The 22,793-nt window shown below is 44.3% G+C and overlaps 1 protein-coding gene across 5 annotated transcripts in view; it reads right to left on the bottom strand.

Moving 5' to 3' along the window:
- The window catches only part of npas1 (neuronal PAS domain protein 1), a 109,060-nt gene that overhangs the window by 67,029 nt on the left and 19,238 nt on the right, over positions 1-22,793 (bottom strand). Inside the window, exons 1-2 of one of the 5 annotated variants that reach the window (XM_061827179.1) lie at positions 531-584; positions 96-248 (exon numbers count right to left, since the gene is read on the bottom strand). The exons of 3 other annotated variants lie outside the window; for them this stretch is intronic. The gene's annotated coding sequence lies outside the window, so the exon portion shown is untranslated. Of the gene's footprint in view, positions 1-95; positions 249-530; positions 585-22,793 lie in introns of those variants that run through there. One more of the 5 variants, XM_061827177.1, reaches the window with a different exon arrangement.

Here is a 22,793-nt window from a genome sequence, read left to right as displayed (position 1 = left end):
CACACTTTGATATAAGTTGCACGTAGAAATGTGTACAAGCAAGCAAGCATGCACGTGTGTGAGTGTGTGTGTTTCAATTTGCATTATCTACTCACCTGACGGGCATTTCCAGTTGGGGTGTGCTGCTTCTGATCTCATCCACTCTCTCTCTCTCTCTCTCTCTCTCTTTCTCTTCCTCTTCCTCTTCTCCGGTGCCCTAGCTCTGCCCTGTCCTGGGTGCCCCCCACCCCACCTCTGCCACCTCGATCCTAAACACAGCAAACAAACACTCTGTTTGTGTCTGTGCGCGTCTACGTGAGCGCGTGTGCGCGCGGGCGTGTGTGTGTGTGGAGTCGAACAAGCTCAGGACCGGGGCAGCGTCTGTCCCATCACTCACCACCACCACCCCCTACCCCACCCTCTCCCCTTCTTCCGCCTCCCTCTTTCACTTTCACAGAAGCAATGCCGAACACATTGTAGACTCCAAGTGTGTGTGTGCGTGTGTGTGTGTGTGTGTGTGTGTCTGTGTGTGTACGAACTAGCTGATGTACCTCTCCTCGCCTCTTAGACTCACTTCACTAACACTCTGCTCCGCTGCCTCCAGGAGATGGACTCGGATTAGGACACAGCCAGTGTGAGAATCTCTTTCAGCGCCCCTCTCTCTCTCTCTCTCTCTCTCTCTCTCCCTCCCTCTCTGTGTGTCTCTCCACCAAGCCAGCGTGCTACCCTCCTTCCCTCTCTTCTCGCTGAAGCTCCTTTCTTTCCATTTCCTCCAGGGAAAGCTGTGCACACAGCAGTTGTCTCTGCCTTCAGCTGCTCCCTCTCCCCTCTCTCGCTCCCTCTCTGTCTCAGTCACTAGTACATATAAAAGGCATGCTTGTTCAGCCCGTCGCCTCAGTCTCTTCCTGGCGCTCTCTCGCTCTCTTCCCGCCTTGTGCTTTTTCGTTTATCCCCACCTCCCTCTACCCCCTCCCCCCCCACACACACACCCCAACCAAGCAACCAAGCGAGCAAGCCAGCTCCCTCCCTCCCTCTCTCCGCACTTTTTCTTTCTCACTGTCAAAGTTGCCTTTCAAATGCTGATGAGCAGCCGGAGCAAAAGAATGAAGGAGAGGAAGGACGATGGAAGAGTGGACCGCTCAAACAAGTGGGGAGATTCCGTCACATCCCCCCCACCCCTCCAAAAAAAGTGAAACGTCCCATCCTGTCCCTGTATCAGTGGCCAAACCATTAGCGATATCTCCACAAGATCATGTTTTATGATTGACACTCTCAAGTGGGCATTTGATAGCTTTTATCTAAACTTTTTCACATTTATTTGCGTTAATGTGGTGTCCTAGTGGTTAGCAGATGCGCCTCACAGAACTGAGATAAGGGGTTCAAATTAAGACTCTTGGGTGGCTTTCCTATGAGTATTCCGACTTCCTCTCACATTTGTTAGGTTTCTCCATCCATCCATCCATCCATCCATCCATCCTTCCATCCCTCCATCCATTTTCTTTACCACTTATCCTCACAAGGCTCGCAGGGAGTGCTGGAGCCTATCCTACCTGTCAACAGGCAGGACGCAGGGTACACCCTGAACTGGTTGCCAGCCAACCGCAGGGCACTTGGAGACAAACAGCCGCACTCACAATCACACCTATGGTCAATTTTAGAGTGTCCAATCAATGTTGCATGTTTTTGGAATGTGGGAGGAAACCGGAGTGCCCGGAGAAAACCCACGCAGGCAGGGGGAGAACATGCAAACTCCACACAGGCGGGGCCGGGATTGAACTTGGGTACTCAGAACTGTGATGCCAACGTTTTTACCAGCTGAACCACCGTGCCGCCTAGGGTTAGGGTTAACATTCTAAATTGAATTCAGTTGCATGTGAGTGTAAATTATCGGTCTATATTTGGCCTGTGAATAGCTCGCAACCAGTCTAGGGCGTGCCCCCACCTCTTGCCCAAAGTCAGCTGGGTTGGCTCGGAATAAGCTCCAGCTCACCCACAGCCCTAATAAGGGCAACAGGAATAGAAGATAAACGGACAGATGGTTGTTAATGATCACGGTTGGCATTTTGTGTGATGATGAAGTGCACGGCAGAGCTGTTTCTAATATTTTGACCCTCTCGTGTAGCTTAATGAAATATTAAACAGCCCTCAGTAAGATGCAGCACAGTTCTGCACCCCTGCACGCTGCAACTACAATAATAAATATATTGCTACATTTATTTAATTGATGGATTAAGGCCAGTTTAGTAGAAGAACAGTGATGAAAGGCAAAGAACCATATTTAGCCATTAAAATTGGAAATGTAGGGCAGAACAAAGACTCAGCAACTAAAATGACTACTAATTGAAAAAAAAATTGTAAAAAAAAATGACTGCTTAAACACAAGTGATTCTTTGCAAAACATCACAAATTCATGTCAATAGACTGCAACACTTTGGAGGTTCTTCAGGATCAAGATAAAAATCATAAAACTTGAGATATTATGCAGGGAAGAGCATATGTGAGGGCGACATCATTTTGCATTGTGACACAGTTCTATCAGCACATTAAGGTTAAAAAAAAAACTTAAAGAGGGGGCCGTTGTTTACGTATGATAGATGAATCATGAAACTTCCCCCTTAATGATTCCGAAGCTTCATGAAGACCATTTGTCTTGAAAGTTATCTTGACGCTTCAAGAAATGTTTGGCTACATTCATGATATGATTAATGGGAACTCTTGAAATAATAATAATACTATTCAAAGGTTTTCAGGACTTTACCAAGACAGGCATCGGGCAAAGTTGAAGAGACTCACCTCGCAGGCACAATTACCCCCCGCCCCACATGCATGTTCGTCACATACTGTCCTGCACACATCAATAGAATCAACAGAGGGTCCACAATTTGGCAATGATCACCTTCTTTTTACATTTTTAGGTGTGTTGATCATTTAAAAAAGGTGTGAGGTGTGGTCAGCTCACAATATCAAAGGCTGTTTTATTTCATTTTTATGTTTTCTTTTAAATAGTTTTATCATGCCGGCAAGGTGGGTTATCACGAGTTCAGAGGTCGTGACTTCATATCATGGGCCGCAACCTGCCTGTGTGAAGTTTCCATGTCCTCCCTTCCGTGCTTGCGTGGGGTTTTTTTCTCGAAGTACTCTGGCTTCCACATGCATCTTAGGTTGATTTTAAATTTAAATTGACCATCAGTGTGAATATGAGTGTGAATTGCTATTTGTCTATCTACGCGCTGTGATTGGCCGCCTCGCGCTCCAACGGCTTGTGACCTACCGCCTAATTGGTGATTAAAATAGAAAGTAAAATAAATCCTAGAAGCGCACATATAATATGAGCAACTAAAAATGTCACATTGCAAGCATAAACGGCCCCCGACATTTGAAGGTGCGTTGCACACGTGCGTCTTCGTGAACAAATAATCAGACTCACTCAAGTCTCCTCTCTATACTAAAATACCCCCCCATACCACCACCCCCACCCCTGCCCGCCTTCCACCTCTCCTCTGTTCTTTCCCCTTGCCCTCAAATGCTACTCAGAATATTGATACATCACCCCCACCTCGTCTTCCCTTCCTCCCTCTCTCTCCCTGTCTCTCCCTCTCCCTCCATCACTCACTTTCTCCACTGAATACTGATAGGCTGTCTAGTCCGTGGTCTGAGTTTCAAATCTCTGCCTCCCTGGCGCTTCCTCCCGTTCCGAGGCGAGAAAAAGCAACGGCATAAAGGGGCAAATAGCACACAAGTCAGAGCACAGACATAGACATAAATTCACTTAAGTACCATTTCAGATTATGTCAAGACCCAAAAAAAGAAGGGAGTTTAACATTGTGGGAAGATGAGGGGAAAAGAGGAAGGCAAAGGGGGTGGTGGTGGGATGGGGTGGGGGGGGTGTCGGTTGAGAAGAAAAGTGCTGCTTTGATTGGCCTGCAGCGGAAACTGGCCTGAGTGGTCCTGCTGCACGGTAGCGAGCGGGCGGGCTGGCGACAAAAGGGAAAAGACGTGTGAAAAGTTCAGGCAAATGAAGACGCATTCAGGGGGTTTTGTACGACAACCTCCCTCCCGCCTCATTGTGGGACATGTCAGCCACGGCCCGGTGCGGGCAGGAGGAGGGGCTGAATGAGGTCGTCAATGAGCCCCAGTGACGACCCCCCCCCCCCCATGAACACACACACCTATACACACACACACACACACACACATATGCTGTAACGGAGCAACAGCACAGACAGAAAACATGTTGCTTTTCTCTCAGATGGTGCAAAAGCTTTTCAGGACAGTTGTGCTCAGGTACGTGCATGTGTGTGCGTGCGCGCGTGTGTGTACGTGTGCAGTCTTGTTCTGTCTGTATTAGAAGTACACAGACACTCAGAGAGAGTGTGTGTGTGTGTGCATGTTTGTCCTCCAAGTCTTCCCCATTTGTCCTTGAAGCAGGCTTGCAGGGAATATGTGTCTTTCTAATAGAGAGAGAAAGTGTCTGTGACTGTGCCCGTGTGTGTATATGCGTGTGTATTTAAGGGGGTCACTAACTTAAGCAAACTAGCACCCGTCGCTCCAACAGGGGGCAGGCTGTGACAAGCAAGTCGGCGTTTCCACTACTTGCAGGAAGAAGGACATGTGCACACATCCTGTATTCCCCACACATTTTTAGAATAGTCTCAGAATTACCGTATAATATTGCCACTGACTGAAAATTGAGTTCAAAACTAAATATAATGAAGAGTATTTATGGAGAACTGCAGTAAAACAAAATGGAGACGGATATTGGTTGGAAGCAATGAGGGCTTTATTTCCAAAGTTCCCATATCGTGGGCACTAACGTACGTGTTCACCCAGATGTGAATTCTAAGACCTGCTGCACACCGAAGCGAAAAGGCCAAATACCACTAAATTTGATCATCGGGAACTGCTATTCTTTTCAGGAATTGGGAAACAACATTTTAAAGCACCTCCTACTGCATCCATTCATTTTCTTCCACTTATCTGAGGTCAGGTTGTGGGGCAGTACCCTTAGCAGGGTAACCCAGACCGTCCTCCCCGCAGAAAATCCACTCAGCTATTCTGACGGCATCCGGAGGCATTCCCTGGCCAGTCGGGAAACTGTCTGTCCATCGTATCCTGGGTCGTCTGCTAGTCAATCTCCTGTTCCATTCTTGCCTCACTTGTGAACAAGACCCCGAGATACTTAAAGTCATGCACTAGGGGTAGGGCCTCATACCAGACCTGGAGAGGGCACGCCACCCTTTTCTGGCCACAGACCACGGTCTCAGATTTGAAGGTGCTGATTCTCATCCCAACCGCGTCACACTCAACTGTGAACCACTCCAGCGAGAGTAGGAGATCATGGCTCAATGAAGTCAACAGGACCATACCATCTGCAAAAAACAGAGATGCAAAACTGATGCCACAGAACCGGACCTCCTCTACGCCTCGGTTGCGCCCATGAACAAAGTCAGTAATAAAGGGGAGCCTCGGGGGAGTCCAACCCTCCGTGGAGAATGCGGCCCAAACTCACACTGGTTGTACAGGCACTGGATAGCTTCCACTAGGAGGTTCAGTTCCCCCGTACTCCCAAAGCACGCCCCACAGGATGATCCGAGAGACACGTGGACTGGTCGGGCAAACTTCCATACACCCACAAGAACACACTGCTCCTCTTGGATCTAAGATTCAACTTCCCGACAGGACCCTCCTCTCAAGCACCCCTGAATACAACATACTCGAGAGACTGAAGAGTGTGATCACCCTGAAGTTGGGACAGTTGTAGGGGGACCACCAACCCAGTCTGCCAGTCCAGAGTCACAGTCCCCGATCTTCATTTGATGTCGCAGAGGCATGCCAACCAGGCCAGCCAGGACGCAAGTTCCGTTCCCCGTGGCCTCACTGAACCCATCGGGCGCCTGAGTTTTTGGCTTAGCGACCACAAAGATATATTCTGCTTGGCCAACATACAAATTGCTATACCATCTAAATGAAGGTTTTGGGATCAGCGCAAATAATTGGCTCTTTTTGCTCAAAGGGAACAAAGAGAGAACATCAGTACTGCTCTAACTTCCAAATTGGAAAGGAAGAAGGAAAAACACATTGTGTGCAGACTGAAACTTTAACATTGATGCAGGCTCCTCCCGTGATTGATAAAAAAGAAAAAAAAAAAAAAAATATATATATATATATATATATATATATATATATTGTTCTGTGTTGCCTGAAAGAAACAATACACTTGCCATCACCTTGATAGTATTCTTATTTAGAATAACATTGTCGAATCCCGACTGCAGACGCACGCGTATGCGGCCGGCACAAAAGGTTCTTTTAATGATGCCGTAACAGGAGATAATATTCTAAATGTATCAGACAATTCTTTGAGGGCGTGTGGCCATTAAAGAGCCATTTTGGCGTCTGTTGAATAGGCTCCTCCATATTTCATTGAGATGCGTATCTGCGTTTCACACTGTCTGCCTGCTCTGTTATTCTCTATTCATAAGTGACCCGTTGCTCCCTGCCATACAATCCTTCACCTTCCTGGCTTAGAAGTAATTACCACTTTAATTTGCTGCCTGCTTTTGTGCATGTGTATCTGTAACTGTGTGTGTGTGTGTGTGGCTGGGCATGTGAGTGAGTGAGACTCTGTATGGATATTGAGGGCAAGGGAATGCATGGTTTCATCACCTAAACTGTATGACTGGGATTTGAACAGCTTTTCAATAATTGATTAGCAATCATTTACATTAAAACGGGATTAACCTGTAAATATTTTTTTTTTGCAGTTGTGTGTTTTAATTCAATTCTACTTTATTGGAGATGATGAGTTTGAAATAAATGTAATGGTTACACAACATACAATTCAAACTCAAGACAATAAAAATGTAATTTTGATGGGAAGAGGGAGATTACTTATTTTCTTACTACGTGACGTCAGCCGTGCAGCGCTTTCAAACAGCTCACAGCTCACTTTTTAATCACAAATATTATTTAGGCTAAGGACTGTACATCCTTCAGCGAGTTAGTCCTTACCCTCAATGTCCGATTGACGATCACGTACTCGGTATGAATAATTAACCTACATTGCATTGCGCATTTAACACCCCAGTAAAGCTGTATTTTAATCTGTAAAAAAAAGTAACAACCATCAAAAATACTTTTTTACTTGGGAAAAATAGTGTGGCGACAGTGACGTTGTGCTTTCTTTACACTTTTAAGGTACTGCACAGTCACTGTCCAATTACATTCTTCTATTTGCTGGGGGGAAAAAAAGTGGTGGTCTTGGATAAATGTTAGTGCACATGTGGTGTGCTCATTACTAAAAATGACGAGCTCCAAGTGACTGTTTTGATGTGAGAGATTGATGATGCAAAAGAAAACATGATTGAAGGTTAAATTACTTTCCCAGGAAATGTAATATGTTACTTTTGGCTTTTTACTCACAACGGCAGATTTCTCACAACCTGTTACCTTGAGCCTCAGGAGCTTTGTTGGACTGTCTTGGAATAGCCACCTCGGGAAAATAAAATAAAAAATTGCCCTTCCTCCGTTTACTACCATTTCGGGAAGGTTAACAAACAGAAAGAGTGAAGCGGATTTGAAGTCGAGATTGTTTAGAAGTGACGGAGAATTAGAAAAGCATTGCTCGGCATGTACGTTTATCATTTCTTTAATATTTATTTGACTGTATATTCTTCAAAAATACAGCTTCAAAGCAATATTTTTTTGTTACAATAACTATTATCAACAAGTCATGCTACCAACATAGTAGCTGTGACTTGTTTAGAGTGTACCTAATTATTATAAAATCATCAGATGACTGTATCCATCCATCCATCCATCCATTTTCCTCACCACTTATCATCACGAGGGTCACGGGGAGTGCTGGAGCCTATCCCAGCAGTTAACAGGCAGGAGGCGGGGTACACCCTGAACTGGTTTCCGGCCAATTCCAGGGCACATTGAGACAAACAGCAGCACTCACAATCACACCTAGAGGTAATTTAAAGTGTCCAATAAATGTCTCATGTTTTTGGAATGTGGGAGGAAACCAGAGTGCCCGGAGGAAACCCACGCAGGCACGGGGAGAACATACAAACTCCACACAGGCGGGTCCGGGATTGAACCTGGGACCTAAGAACTGTGAGGCCACTGTACCCCCACTACTGTATTATTATTATTTTTATTAGGGATGAGCGAGTACCAATTCCAGGTATCAGTATCTGGCTGATACAGGCCTTGCATTGATGTATCGGGTTTTTGTGAAGGCTGCCAATGCCAGCCACCGATACTTAAGACAGAAAAATCTAAGTCCGTTTTATCAGTAGTTGGCGCTACAATGCAGCGGTTTGCCCCATCCGCAAATCGTCATGTGGGTCCAAAAGGAGGATTTTTGTTCACAATTTCGGTCATTGTTATTTGAAATTTTAGGTATCAAAAGTACTAGTGTTATCGGTACTTGGTATTGGAAAGTACTCAAGTGAATACTCGTACTTTTCGCTCTGAAAAAATATGGTATAGAAAGTCCCTAAATGTGATGATGAGGATTATTATTACTAAGATTAGGCAGGCACCACGATGAACGACACGCTAGCACATCTGCTTCACAGTTCTACGGACCTGGGTTGAAATCCGGCCTCACCTGTGTGGGGTTGGCATGTTATCCAAAAACATGCATGCTAGGTTAATTGCCCGTAGGTGTGAATGTGAGTGCCAATGCTTGTTTGTCTATATGTGCCCTACAATTGGCTGGCGACCAGTCCAGGGTGTACCCCGCCTCTCGCCCAGAGTCAACCGAGAAAAGCTCCAGCAGGCCCGCTACTTGAGTGAGGACAATGAATGAATGAATGAAAATTAGGGATGTGGCATTACCAAACGTGGTCCCATAGTCTTTAAAGCTGGGATATTGACCAAAAAAAAAAAACGTACATATTTTTCCTTAAAGTACATAATACTGCATGCAGGCTGAACGGAAAAGAGGATATACAACATACTAATGCTTGTAAAGACAATACAGTACAGTACATACAATTAGCATGCATGTCACAGTCTAATATGCAATATTACTTTAACTTTTGTCTCCAAATTTGCAGATTTATTCCCAAATAGTAATGCAAATGAGCGCATATATGAGTGTGCGAGTGTGCGTACTATATGATTTGTTGTACTTTGTGCGCACGTGTGTGTGTGTGTGTGTTTACATCTATCCTCCCATTGGTCCAATTACTCCACAACCAAAGCTTGTCTGCTTCCCTGCATCTTTTTTAAAAAACCCTCACCCTACTCACCCCTGGAGTCCCAATGGTGGAGCCAGTGCCCCCCACCCCGCCGCCCCCTTAGCCTTTCACAGCCAGATTGTCCGTCACAATACACCACCGCTGCCCCGGCCCCCCGATCCCCTCACAGGACCTCCACTATACCTCCTGTTCCCTCACACCTCCAGAGTCCTCTCCATTGTTCCCCACTTGGTCGCTCACCTCCCATCATTGTGTCTTTCTCCTCCTTCATTTGCCCCCTAAACTCTTCCACCCCCCTCCCCCTTTGCCTTTATCCATTCTTCCCATAGTACCCCCACCTGCCCTCCCCAGTCCCAGGTGAGCTGACGACACAAGGAGAGCCAAAACACCCAGTGAATATTAATGGTTTGATCTGAATATTAATAAACTATGCATATTAATGATCTTTAAAAACAAAACAAAAAGCTTCAATAAAACGGTATGCTGCAGGGACACATACACAAGCAACACACACACACACACACACACACACACAGACGCGTCCAATCTCTACAATCCGTCGCACTTTGTGTCGCATAGTTAAAACGAGGCCTTATCCTCCGACCCGCTGTTTAAATGCTAAGCGTCGCATTGAAGACAAATGCCTTCTCTCTTCCTCCTGCTCAGCAAATGAAGACACTTCTCTTCTCCTTTCCCACGTCCTTCTCTTCTATCTCATCCTGTTGCTCTCCACTTTCTTTTTATCTCCTTCTGCTCGTTTAGTTCAGCCAGCTCCCGTCTCCCCGGTTCACCTCCCTTCCTCTTTACTCGCTCCCCACCCCTCTACCTTTTTTTTTTTTTTTTTTTTTTTTTTTTTTTTAAGATTTCCACCCCCCCCCCAACAAACTATCTCACCCCCTTTCCCGCTATATATTACCCCATCTCTTGCTCCCATCCTCACCTACTCGATATTCCAGCCTTGTTCTCCTGCAGTCTCCAGCACAACTTTCTGACCCACTTCCTCTCTCGTCCCTGGCCTCCTGATCAAAGCCTGGAGGACGGCATTGCCTTGGGCAGAGGAGAGGGAGAACGTGAGCTGGGTGGGGAGGCGGGAGGTGGATTTTTGGAAGGGGAGGGTGGATGAAGGGATCTGAGTTGAGAGGAAAAGAGGAAGAGACAGATAGAGAAAGGATAGAGACGCAACCCAGAGATCACAAAGCTCGGGAAAGAGGAGCCAGGTGCCCTCTCAAGCCCAAGGACAAAAGCTCTTCTTTGCTGATCACACACACACACACACACGCACGCACGCACGCACGCACGCGCACACACACACACACACACACACACACACACAGACTGTCAGTGCCGTCATCTACATTACGTGTGACGACAATAGGTGACAATGCGGTGTGATCAGGAAAAATAAGGAAATGTCTTTTTGTTTACTCTCTGCCAAGATTTTCTCATTTTTGAGGGAGAGGGGTGGAAGTCAAGAGGATGTTGAACAAATTACACTTTCACATTAGGTGTTGTCCCATCTTGTTATTGTGGTTTTGCACAGATGAGCGCTGGTAACGACGAGTGGATATGCATCCCAGCAGGTGTCAGTCAGGGCGTTACATCTTTCCCGTTTATAACAGGGGCCTCGATTAGCTGGCGAAAGGTCAATGGTGATCAAAGTCAGCTGTGATAGGCTCCCAAATGATGATCATTAAGTGCTGATCAAAACAGTGGAACCTCTTCAAACTTGAAATTCCGTAAACATTGTAAAATTTTCAAATGGAACAGGATTTTCATAGGAACATCAATTTTTTCATGGGACTTGATGGGAATAAATTACATCTTAAGACTTTAGGTCATTTCCTCCTCGGGAAGACATTGATCCAAATATTTTTAGAATAGCGACAGCTATAGTGCTTGCGTGACATAGTCATGGTGGAAACTTTCACGTTTTGGAATGAACAATCCCAAAGTTTGCCAGGCTCAGCCATATGCAGCCCATCGCGTATAGGACACCACAATTAAATATGCTCACCTTTGATTCAAGACTCAAGAGGTGTCTGGCTTCTTCTTTTTGATCGTTTTTGCTAATTAGACTTAAATAATCCAGCCAAGAAACTCCAATAGTCTCCTTTTTCGAGGTTAGCGCATTTGCAGAAATGATCGACACAGCCAACACCTTCCGCCTTTACAGTCTCTGGCTATTTTTGTGCCGTGATCAGTTATACAATCTTGTTCTTGTTTTCCTTTCGGCTTGTCTCGTTAGGGGTCGCCGCAGCGTGTCATCTTTTTCCACCTAAGCCTATCTCGTGCATCTTCCTCTCTAGCACCCACTGTCCTCACATCCTCCCTCACAACCTCCATCAACCTTTTCTTTGGTCTTGCTCTCGCTCTTTCACCTCCATCCACAGCACCCTTCTACCAATATACTCACTCTTTCGCCTCTGAACATGTCCAAACCATTGAAGTCTTCTCTCTCTCACCTTGTCTCCAAAACATCCAACTTTGGCTGTCCCTCTAATAAGCTCAATTCTTATCCTATCCAACCTGTTGACTCCGAGCGAGAACCTCAGCATCTTCATTTCTGCTACCGCCAGTTCTGCTTCCTGTTGTTTCTTCAGTGCCGTCTCTAATCCGTACATCATGGCTGGCCTCACCACTGTTTTATAGACTTTTCCCTTATTCTAATTAAATTACAGGCATTGTTTGGTTACCTCGTCCTGGTGACCCGTTTTGATACACATTGCGCTCTCTCTTTCACGATCCCAAAATTTTGACATTTACTGTTTTTTTACAGGTCTGCCATCATCAAAGCAATTTATTTCAACAGGAAGTGCTGTGTGCGACGGCACCAATATTAGTCTATGTGGGGAAATGATACCTCCGAAGCTTCAAGGCAGAACTTGTGCATCAACCTTTTTTGTGATTGTATTATTTGATGAATCGTTGCAGCAGCCGTAGGTTTTTCCACTGCTCTCTGTGTTTGGGCCTGGGCTTTTGCCTGCTTCCATTAAATGTTTCTTTTCAATCATTGCTGATTCTTCTCCGTGCTGTGAGTGGTCTTCCTCTTTTGCTGTTTCCATCTGTTGGCGCTCAAGTACAGTGCTCAAATCCACTCAAGTGCTATCTTTGGCATTTTGTCGCCGTCCCACCATCAGTGCGTGCCCGAATGTAATCATTGTGCATTTCTTCATGATTTGAGTCAGAGTTCTCATCTTGGTTATTTCCTGAAATTCCCAGAAATTATTCTTAGGCTTCCATCATTTGTTTCGCCTTAGTTGTTATTTGTAATGTCTCAGATGTATCGAAAACCACCAAGAGAACTACTGCTTCCAATATTTTGCCTTTTGTTTGTAGCTTGATACTTTTTCTCTTGCATATAATGTGTAATATTGTAAAATGTTCAATTTGACTTTGCATTCACTATCATTATTTCCTTCGAGCTTTTGATGTCATTGCTACTGTTGCTTTCAACGTATTGAATTTTTTTTGCCCCTCTGCAGCTTTTCCACTGATAGATCTTTGCGACCCTTCGTGTCTGATTTATAACTTTACATCTTCATTAAACCTTGGAGCCATTTTATCCATGACCTCTTTTGTTTCATCTGTGCATCTTTGAAGATTGTCTGGAAGCTTTATCAAATGAAGGAATGTCATCAGCAATTTCCTGGTTCCACAGTTGATACCAAGACCTGCTTGAAGATCCTCATTCCAAAATCAATAACCAGGAGGAAGAGGGAAGGTGACAAGTTACCTCCCTTTATGACATCAGCACTAAACTTCAAATATTGTTAACCAGGATTTTACAAAATAGAAGGTTGGCGCTTCAAAGGGAACTTATGTAAATATTTCATGCTGGAACATCCGTGCTTAGACTTACGAGTACCAAAACCTACTATTTTTTTGCTTTTTTGTTACGAGTCTTAACCTCCACCCCACCCCCTCCAGGCCCCGCCTCTTAAAGGCATATATCAGACCCACAGAGACTACAATACATGCAGTATTTTGTCAACCTGTAGAATCTTTTCGATAACTGAAGTAAAAATAGACTGACAGAGTATTGTTGCACAAGTGAGGACAAGCTCTTTTAACTCGGGATGTGGCTGTGTTCAGAATCAACCAATCACATTCAAACTTGTTAAATGGGAGTCAGCACACATTGAAAGGGCCTCTGGTAAACCCCAAATAAATTCATCAGTTTTAATGGGCTATTCCTGACAGTTTTTGTTCTTTCGTTTTTTTTTTTCTTTTTATCTGTCACACTGAGCGTTCGTTATTTGGTAGTGTTCATAATTACCGCCACTTTGTCTCATGCATCAAGTGTATCCAGCTGAGAGCCCCAAAACATGATGTTGCCACCTTCTTGCTTTATTGTAGGCTTGGTGTTCTTTTGGTGATGAGCAGTCTTGTGTTTGTGTCTTTTGGAATTACAGCCATCAAGTTCAGCCGTGATGAAATCAGTTACGAGAGGGTGTGCACACTTATGCATCCACATTAATGAAGTCTTTTTTTTTTTTTTGTTTACCCCCTTGAAATGATACAGATTTAAAAAAAAAAAAAAAAGTAATCAACTGAGTTTGTAAAAGTTATCGGGTTGGGGGGGGCTTTTAGTACGGTAGCATTGGTTCGTGATAAAGATGATGCGTGTTCCGATTTGCACACACATTTGCGAATTTGCGATTTTTTTTTTAGGAACCGAATTCTGGCTTAAATGGAGTTAAATAGGCTGTACTTAAAACATTGTCTGCACAGTATTAAAGGTTTTTGATGGTCACGGTTTGACTCTGGAACCGATTATTTCAATTATAATTGATCCCTAAGGGAAAATGTGTTGTGAAATTAGAACAAATTGAAAGTGTACCAGGCGTTACGGAACAGATTGCGTTTGATTCGGGAAGCCCTGCTGTATCTTAAGTCTTAATTTCTCTGAAAGTATGAATTATTCAGCAAGCGTAGACGCTAATTTGCGTCGAATTATGAAAAGGGGAAAAATACGCTCGCAGCTTGTTATATCAAGGAATTCCTAGACTTTTAGGAGCTTTTTGGAATGTAAACAAGATGGCTCTCCGTGCAGGATTGCAGTCTAAGGGCTTGTCCATCCCAGCGGCCATGTCAGTCAGAGGCGGGAGGGAGCAGGGGGTGAGGTGGGGGGTTGCTATAGGCGTGAAGGATGGAAGAACACCAGTCCATTTGTACCCAGAGTGAGGTGGGGTGCGCTTTAGCATTCCTCGTGCATCCCGACAAAGAGCACTAATTATAAATAAATTAGGGACACGACACGGTGCACCACAAGGGGGTGAAGTGTGTGTGTGTGTGTGTGGGCGGGGGGGGGGGGGGTAGAGAGGCGGATAGAGAGCCCAGAGCTAAAAGAAATAGACAGAGACACCAGAGTGAGGGAGAACAAGACAGGAGAGATTTTGCAATGACATCGAGGTGCAAGTGGGAGAAGAAAGTAGATAAGAAATAAGAGGAATGGAGCGCAGGAAGGCCAGGGGATGTGGATGGGGATGAGGTGGCGGAGGCGGAGGGTTGTAAGTGAGCGAGTATACAAGGCCTGAATCCTCAAAATATAGCTCCGGCATACATCTGCTGCCAAAAAAAAGCACGACAAGATTCCCACTAGATGACGGAGCGGAGGCGCTGCAATGTGTTTGAACACAGATAGAAGAAAGTGGCGGGGAAATTAACAAGCGCAATGACACAAAGGGAGAAACGTCAAGATGAATGGTTGCGAGGAGGGGGTGGGGGGAAAAAAACAAATTGGCCTTTGTTTGGAATGAATTGGCTGTGTTTTAGAAAGGAAGTGATATAAATCTGATTAAAGAAATGCTACGCAATAAGGAGGAGACAAAGATATCAAGCGGAGTCAACACTCCTAACTTGTCACTCAAGCTTATCTGAGATGACTTGTCAGCCAAGCGAGTGAGTGCATGTCAAGAGACTGTGGTGTGTGTGTGTGTGTGTGAGTGAGCGAGAATGTGAACGCTTGTGTGCGAGACTTGTGTTCTGAAAGAAGAAAATTTTGCGTCTTTTGCGTCACGCATGCACATGTGCTGTGTGTACGTATTTGTGAGCATGCCCGCATTTGTGTTGGTTTTTGAGTGCCTTTTATTTTGTGTGTGTGCATGTGTGTAAATGGGAGCCTTAGCCCTATCTAAATGGATCACACTTCAGAGTGGGCCGCCATTTCTCAGAGGTTGGCATCTCCGTGCAGACGGACAGATATAGATGAAGAGAAGGATGGATGGAAGGATGAATGGATGAGTGGGTGGACGAGGATGAGGATTTCGGATGGGGGGGGGGTCCACTCAAGGTCACGTCCCGCCTGAAGCGGAAAAGAATTGACCGGCGGGAGGAGGCAAAAACAACAGTGGCGCTCACTCGGTGAGCGTCATAACGTGATGGAAGTTAACAAGCCCGCCGCGCGATTAAAGCTGGGAGACATTTATTGTCCCCGGCCAAGTGGCGTGCGCCTCCTTGTCGCCTTGAGGCACGGCGGAGGGGGTCAGAGGTCAGCAGAACTGTGACAAAGACGGAGAAAGGTCTGCAGACTGACCTGCGATCGGCCCCCTGACACTCCCTCCTCATCATGGTGAGCCCAGTCGCCATAGCTACTGAGCTGCACACACTAACATGATGTCACTATTGGACTTCAGGGAGGTGCAGAGGAGAGGTCACGGCGCAGTCCTCACACACAAATCAGATATTATTCAAATGATAACTACGATGGCATTTGGCAGCCCAGAGGACTCGTGGTGAGCAAAGCTGCCCCACATTTTGGGGTTTACATGTTTTAGTTGTTTTCGTTTAGTTACAACTTACGCTTTACCCAATTTCTGAGATTTTTGAGTTGTGAGCTGTCAGTCAGAAGATTTTTTATTTAGTTGAGTTAAATATTTTTTGAGGTGGCATTTGGGCTAAAAATATTGAGAACCACTGAATTACAGTATGTGTTCCATTGATTTTAATTACACTTGGTGAAACCACTTTATTTCTTCACACTCGCATATTATGTTCGGATATGTTTTTATATTAGTATGTTTCTTTATTAAAAAATATAACAAAAATGTGTGTTTTTTTTGGAGTTTGGAACAGTTTAATGGCATGCAAGTGACTTGACTTAAGAGCATTGACACAAAATGATTGAAACTTTGAAGTCAAAGTACCAATGAAATAAAGTACTTTTAGATTCCTGATGGAAAAAGGAAGGCATTTATTTGTGACCTCGCCATCCACTAATTAGGCCTTCCGTTAATTACAATTGATAAAACAACAAGTCTGACGGCAGGACAAGACTTTTTTTTTTGCTGCACACGTTTTTAATTTGTGGCAACCGCACCTCCATCATCAAAGTGAAGCTTCTGTACGAGTCGAGTGTGTAAAGTTGTAGCAAAGGAGGGGAGTTAAAGGCAGGTGAGGTAGAAAAAAAAAAAAAGTAAAAAAAAAATTAAAAAAAGAGGAGCGAGGAGCAGCTTGTTGCATTAGCATTCCACCAGCAGAGAGGCTGTCTGTTTGCCTCTGGCAGCAGCCGAGAAGGGGGGGTGGGGGCTGGGGGGACACACTCTGCATCCTCACGCAGCTCGTCTATCTCTCGCTCTGTCACTGTCTATCTCTCGCTCTGTCTGTCTCTGCCTGTCTCGCTCTCGCTTTGCGCTCGCCCAGTCGACATCCAACAGCATGTATCCCCCACCCCCCCAGAGCCCCCTTTCTTTGCCGCCGCCTGTCACCGTTTTTCTCCACCCGAGACGTTTTCCTCTTGTATCTCCCCCATCACGCTGTCAGAGCGGCATCTTGCTTGTTTATCTCTCCTGCTGCTAATTTTCTATTGTGCCTCCATCTTTTTCATTAGGAACTCCGTGGGGGCCCCTCCCTCCCCTGACTAAAGGTGCTGCAAGTGCTGACATTTGATGGTGGTCACTGTAGATAAACTGTTTTAGATATCGGAGTTTAAAGCACTTGACATCAACAGGTGTGTCGCACAGTCGCAGTATAAAAAAAAAAAGATGAATTATTTATAACGCACATCTGCCTCACAGTTCTGAGGACCGGGGTTTGATTCCCGGCCGCGCCTGTGTGACGTTTTCACGTTCTCCCCGTGCCTGCGTGGGTGTTCTCCGGGCACTCCGCGGTTTCCTCCAACATCCCCAAAACATGCGTCGACACAAAATTACCCATAAGTGTGAACGTGCGTGCAAATGGTTGCGTGTTTGTATGTGGCCAGCGATTGGCTGAGAACTAATTCAGGGTGTAAGAATCCTTTTGCAAAAAGATAGCTGGGATAGGCTCCAGCACATGAAACTAGAAAGGATAAGTGAAACGGAAGATGAATTTCTCACAAAAAGAGACATTTGTAATGTGCTTCCACCGCTTGTGTAATGAGAGTAACCACACTTGCAACACCATCATCTTTGCGTCTGTTGAAAAGTCTGTTTAAGTGAATACACTACAAAGAAGAGATATTTACTTTTAAAACTTTATTGTTTTTAACCAAGAAGAAGAGAAGCTGGTGGTGTTTCTGGATGTGGTTGATTTAATGTCTTTTGCTTTGCATAGTCGAGTTTTAAGTTGCACTTACGGATGTAACACCGAACTGTAATTACAAACATTGGCTTTCTGAAGCGTTCCTGAGACCATGTGACAATATCCTTTGCACATTGATGTCGGTTTTTGATGTAGTGCCGCCTGAGGGATCAAAGATCACGGGTATTCAATGTTGGTTTTCGGCCTTGCTGCTTCTATGCAGTGATTTCTCTGGTTTCTCTGAACCTTATGATGATAATATGGACTGTAGATGATGAAATCCCTAAATTCCTTGCAATTGTACGTTTAGGAACATTGTCCTCAAACTGTTTGCCTATTTTCTCACGCACTTGTTCATAAAGAGGTGAACCTTGTCCCCAACTTTGGCCCCATCTTTGCTTATGAATTCAGGAATGTTTCTTTTATACCCAATCATGGTTCCCAATTAGTTCACCTATCCCAGCTTCTTTTGCAACGTGTTGCAGCCATAACATTCTAAGTTCATTATTTTCTCAAAACAATATAAAGATTTGAACATTAAATGTCATTGTAGTGTATTCAATTAAATATAGGTCAAATGTGCCTTGCAAATCATTGTATTCCGTTTTTGTTTTAAACAACGTCCTAACTTCTTTGGAATTGGGGCTGTACATAATATTTTTTTTTGGGAGGGGGGGGGTCATAAATTACCAAATATTGTGCAATGATGACATATTTAAATTGAAAGTATTACTTTGGTAATATCAATACACCATAATAAGCATTTTTATCTATTTATGAAAGGCGGCACGGTGGAGCAGCTGGTAAAGCGTTGGCCTCACAGTTCTAAGGACCCGTGTTCGATCTCAGCCCAGCTTGTGTGGAGTATGCATGTTGTCCCTGTGCCTGCGTGGATTTTCTCCGGGCAATCCGGTTTCCTCCCACATCCCAAAAACATGCAACACTAGTTGGACACTTTAATTGCCCCTAGGTGTGATTGTGAGTGTGGCTGTTTGTCTCCATGTGCCCTGCGATTGGCTAGCAACCGGTTCAGGGTCTACCCCGCCTCCTGCCTGTTGACAGCTGGGATACGCTCCAGCACTCCCTGCAATCCTTGTGAGGATAAGCGGTCAAGAAAATAGATGGTTGGATATATTTATGAAGCCTTTGCATTCATGGGAACTGTGATAAGTTTCCGTTATTCATCAGTTGATGTTATAAAGACTACCACAACAAGACTGAGATAAGTGTTTTTTTTTACAATAAAGAAAAGCGGATTGGTGTTAGTAAACACCCGGACTCGGGTTTCAAATTTCGGCCCCGCTTTTGTGGAGTTTGCATGTTCTCCCTGTGCCTGCGTGGGTTTTCTCTCACATCCCACAAACATGCAATTTCTCTATATTGACTCTAGACTCTAAATTGCACCGTTTGTTTGTTTTTTTGCGCCCTGTGATTGGCTGGCAAGGGTTAGGGTTAGGGTTGACCACACCTCCTGCCCAAAGATAGCTGGGATAGGCTTCAGAAATCCCACGACCCTTGTGAGGATAAGCGTCTCAGATAATGGATGGATAATACAATTTTAACCAGTCCACTTTCTGAAACGATGTGCACTGACATAATAATTCCTTTCAGTTTCCTGTGTGGACGTGAACTGATTATATTAATAGCTACGTCTCCAAAGGTGTTAATTGGCCAGTTATTTTGTTCTTCAAAGTTAGTCACGCTCCCAAAACTCCCCTCCAAATGTATTAGAACAGCGTGGTCAATTCCTTTGTTTTTGTTGTATATGAAGACATTTGTTTGTTTTCAATTCAAAAGCTAATTATGAGAAAGAAGTTGGGAATTAATTCTTTTATTTCAGCTCCAGTGTGTTCCACGAACAAGTGTATGTGTTCACTGGGATGGATAAAAAGAAGAGAAAAGTTTTTTGTGTGCATGCATGCATGTTCAAGACAGTAAAGGCGATTCTTCTTTTTGATACCCTTGGCCAACCAGTTCGATGTCTGTTGCTCAGTACTTCAGTATTTTTTTTTCAGGACATTCTAAACTGTTGTATGGGCTATGCCCGTTTGTTCCATAACTGATCTGTTTTTCTTCTTCTCTTAGGTTCAAAATGGTTTGCTTTTCTCCAATAGACCGCACTCTGGTCTTCATGTTTGCTGAAGAGCAAATGCACATTTCACTGGTGCAACACAAAGCCCAGAAAAACATAATCTAATTTTTAAACAATCAATCTAAAAGGCAACACCTGAGCAACTACAAAACATCCATCAGTCATTTTTTAATACTTTTGGTCACTTGAAAAGTGGGCGGCTTCAAGCAAAAGGTGCTCTGTCCCGAGTTACTTCACACATACAATAAAATCTTCTTCTTCTTTTCCATCGGCTTGTCACGTCAGGGGTTACTACAGCGCGTCATCTTTTTCCATCTAAGCCATCTCGTGCATATTTCTCTCTAACACCCACAGTTTTCATGTCCTCCCTCACAGCATTTATCAAAATTTTCTTTGGTCTTCCTCTCGCTCTTTTGCCTGGCTGCTCAATCCTCAGCATCCTTCTACCAATATACTCACTCTCTTGCCTCTGGACATGTCCAAACCATCGAAGTCTGCTCTCTCGCACCTTGTCTCCAAAACATACAAGTTTTGCTGTCCCTCTAAAGAGCTCATTTACCCTCCAACCTGCTCACTCCAAGCGAGAACCTCAACATCTTCATTTCTGCCACCTCCAGTTCTGCTTCCTCTTGTCTCTTCAGTGCCACCGTCTCTAATCCGTACATCATGGCCGGCCTCACCACTGTTTTATAAACTTTTCACTTCATCCTAGCGGAGACTTTTCTACATAAAACACCATAAACCATAAAATAAAAGCTGAATTCAGAATTTTGTCTCCTATTTATCATTACATCTGAAACCCAAATGTCTTCAGTACTCAACAAAAACAAAGAAATTGCCGTACCAATACTTTAGGAAATGACTGTAACTAGCATTGGTTTGATAAAGTCTTTGCCAATCCAATCCTGGCCCTCCCTTTGGGACACTTTAGAATGAAGCATGGTAAGAAGTGCATCTTATTCGCTACCGGTGGCACAATGATGAGTGACTTACAGTACAATCCATTGGCCGCATAGGCAACGAGAATGTTTGCCTTTGCAGCTTGTCTGGCAGGAGGAATAATAAAATAGTGCCTGATAATTGTTCAGTGTGGACAAAGTCAGAAGGAGGATTTTTATTCCCAATATCCCATCGAGTGTCAGTGTTACGGCCGTAACGAGTCAATGTTCAGTGGCTCCCGTGATAAAATACAGATGATCCGTAACATTTGGCAGCTCTTCAAACTTGTAATTACATTTACAGTCAGTCTATGATGTACAATTTCATTATCAGATGAAACCCAATACCTATGATATCAACAACAACAAAAACAAAAAGCTCTTTCTGTGCTGCTAAGTTAAAAGGTGTCCTTTTGTCTCCATCCTCCACACTGGAAATGAATATCAAGCCTTTTCAATGTGACCTTCAAACTTAAAATGCCTTGATATCCATAAAAGGGTCAGGCGCCCCAGAATAATCACCATTTTATAGTTTCAGGTGAGAAGGCAGGGGAGGCCTCAACAGAGAAGATCCCGAGCGTCTGCTGACCTCTGAAACGTTACACATAAAGTATAATAGTCGCATGATTGTCATTGATTTTGAACCCTTCTCTTCATTCGTGTCCGCGGACTGCTGCATGTGCAGTGATCGGTGAAATAACTGAATACTGTACTCATAAAGGGAACATATTGGACCGAGGCTACTTGTGAAGTGCTTGTATACAAATAGTTGGGTCTTTGAAGTGCCTGCTCACCCATCAAATGTGAAATCTGACAACTTCAAACATTGGAGCTATTTTTCAAAATGTGCCTGCGAGCACTCCTCCACTTCCTCCACAACGTTACATAACAGTGAAGCTAATTAATATAATAATCACCCCCATGCAATGTTCTCCGCCCAGGACATAATCAACACCGATGCTATCTTCAATCCCATTACGTTTTCCACAGTTTATGAAACGAGCACACTTTTATACTGTGAACTACGTGGTAGTTTGGTTTGGATGAAAAACCAACAGGGAAATTGCTTTATTTTACAATTAATGCCAATAAACCATTTCGTGCTCGGAACTCCAATTTTTCCTCCCAATTGCAGAAATTGCAAAATTATGGAAGCTACAGCTCTTATCTTGAAAAACTTGCAAGTCAGATCACTCATAAATCAAAGTACTACTGTATACTCAACCAAATGACAGGAATTTAGTCCTATTTTTTTTAACGCATTGAACATACAAAACAAGGCAGGAAAAACACTTGACACACTGCCACGGTCGGAAGATCCTGAATAGCCAATATTCTCTCTCCATATCTCTTTCAGGAGCTCACAAGCCTTTAGAATAGGACACAAAAAGGTTTTTGATCTATCTATATAAAAAAAAAAAAAGAACAAAGAAAAGAGCATAAGCAGTAGTGACATGTTTGAAAACTCAACCAAAAAAGAGTTAGGACTACAAAAGCGTGTGCTGCCGTCTCGCTACCTTTGGACTTCATGCACAGCCACTTTGACACCCCCCCCCCACACACACACACACACACAGCTTTGAGGCACAAATGCTTTTTGGCGTGTCAAGTCCAGTCTGTCTTCTCTGCCATGAAAGAAGTCAATCATGCAGAAGATTCAACCTTTGTCAGCACTTTGCCAGTTGACGCCTTGTGAACGCCACGCACACGTCACCGCCCTGACCACATTTAATTCGCCGTCTGCCGGCCTCAAAGTGAATCCCGCGCGCGCGCCAGGAAACACTTTCTGACATCACTGAAGAGCCGTCGAACAAAGTCAGCAAGTAAGCACGATGGGTATCAACATAATGCTCTGATGACTGCTGCTTTATCAAATTTAATTAGATTATACAGGCTTAACATGGCTGAGGCGTGAGAAGAAGGAGGGGGGAAGTAAGTCAGTAAATAGCGCGCTACTCAGCTGAGCTGACGTAAAACAGCATCTCTCGCAGACGGAATGGAATGTAAAAAAAAAGTCAGCATGGCATCCGTTCTCATCAACGTTAAGCAGGAACGTGTACAAAAGTATTT

The sequence above is a fragment of the Syngnathoides biaculeatus genome, chromosome 8, assembly GCF_019802595.1.
Source record: "Syngnathoides biaculeatus isolate LvHL_M chromosome 8, ASM1980259v1, whole genome shotgun sequence".
Classification (NCBI taxonomy): domain Eukaryota; kingdom Metazoa; phylum Chordata; class Actinopteri; order Syngnathiformes; family Syngnathidae; genus Syngnathoides; species Syngnathoides biaculeatus.
Note: the sequence above shows the minus strand (reverse complement) of the source record. Positions and strands in the feature narration are given on the sequence as shown.